Below are 784 nucleotides of genomic sequence, written 5' to 3'. Positions count from 1 at the left end.
GGTCCTCACTCGGAGGAGGAAAACAGTCCTGGGGTGCAGCTGGGGAAGCAGCCTTAGTCCTTCAGGACTCTCCAAGCCAGCCAATTGGAAGACGGTTGCTGTGTGACAAAGCAGCTGGTGTCTCTAGCTCGAGCCCAAGGCTGGTGCCAGGGGATTTGGGTCCCTCCTTGAGTTTGCTCCAAACTGGCTATTCTAACTGGAACAGGAATTAACTGGTCTCTCTGGGCCTCTGTGTCTCTACCTGCACAGTGGGGACAGCAATGCCTCGGCAACAGAGACAAGCACGCATGTGTTTGGGAGAGGGCATCTTCCCCGGACTGAGAAGTTAGAGTTTCCCAGGATGCTGGGCCTGCTGGCCATGGTGAGGTGACCGTTATACATGTCTTAGTGAGAGTGATCAGGCTCTCTGAGGACTCAGCCATGATGCCTGGTGCTTCTGCCTGGTGGAGCTATCACAACTCTGTGGCTGACCGTGCTAAGGAGGATGGCTACTGGCGGGGCTCTTGAGCTCTCTCAGGGTACCCCATGAGGCCAACATTGGCAGACAAGGTATTGGGTGGTGTAGGGTCAGCAGGCTGGCCAACACTTGGGGACTTTCCCCAGCATGGCATCACTTCCGCTAGCCATAACCACACAGGATCAGGCTAGATGGGAAGTCCCTGAAGCCCTGAGCAAGTGGAGGGTGACAGAGAGATGCCTTGGAAGGAGACGTGTGTCTTGAGGCAGGAGGGAGAGGGTACCCACTCTGCTACTGGGAGAGTACAGGCCTGGAGGGAGCAAAGTC

This window comes from Arvicola amphibius, chromosome 7, assembly GCF_903992535.2.
Source record: "Arvicola amphibius chromosome 7, mArvAmp1.2, whole genome shotgun sequence".
NCBI lineage: Eukaryota > Metazoa > Chordata > Mammalia > Rodentia > Cricetidae > Arvicola > Arvicola amphibius.
The sequence above is the reverse complement of the archived record's forward strand: the minus strand, read 5'-3'. Positions refer to the sequence as shown.